General features: G+C 58.8%; 1 protein-coding gene across 1 annotated transcript in view; it reads left to right on the plus strand.

Moving 5' to 3' along the window:
• Positions 1 to 663, plus strand: part of LOC104498256 (disks large homolog 3-like) — a gene marked incomplete at both ends in the record, with an annotated part of 19,007 nt that overhangs the window by 8,430 nt on the left and 9,914 nt on the right. The gene's annotated exons all lie outside the window — the stretch shown is intronic.

Here is a 663-nt window from a genome sequence, read left to right on the forward strand (position 1 = left end):
CCTGCATCCCCATGCCAGGTGATGGGGAGAGGTTGGTCTCTGCTCCCTGCTCTTTCTGGAAGCGTTTTGGGGGTGTTGTGCTTGCCTTCCCTGCACAGCCCCCCAGCACAGGGAGAGGTGGGCTTGCTGCTGACCCCCCCCAACCCTTCCAGAAGGGAGGGAGGAGGGCTTCTCCCTCGCCTCCCTCATTCACACCCTCACCCCCACAAACCTGCTAGCACAGTGCTGGGGAGAGGCTCTTTGTCACAACCTTTGCCAGCAAATGGAGGTGTAGGGAGCTCTGCTAGTGCAGGCATGCGGGCAGGTGCGCCTCACAGCCAGGCATGGGGGACCGATGCCTCCCTGCCACCAGACTCTCCATCTCTCCAGGGTACTCAACCTGGTGATGCTAAGCAGCAAGGTTTTCTAGTAAACCAGACCACAATGGGTGGAGTTTCTGCTCAAGCCTTTTCTTGTCTGTTGCCAACCCATTGCTGATGTTGTGCACCACACCGGCCGTGGCTAAAATAAGTTCCCTCCATGGATGGGGTTTATCCAGGGGCAAGTTGGCACCACACAGGGCAGGAAGGGCTTTCCCCTGGTGCCCAGGGAGCAGCAGGGGTGGAGGGATGGAGTGGGAAAAACTGTCCTAAAGTTTGGTCCGAGAGGAGGGCACAGCACTGG

This window comes from Buceros rhinoceros, unplaced genomic scaffold, assembly GCF_000710305.1.
Source record: "Buceros rhinoceros silvestris isolate BGI_N320 unplaced genomic scaffold, ASM71030v1 scaffold23198, whole genome shotgun sequence".
Classification (NCBI taxonomy): domain Eukaryota; kingdom Metazoa; phylum Chordata; class Aves; order Bucerotiformes; family Bucerotidae; genus Buceros; species Buceros rhinoceros.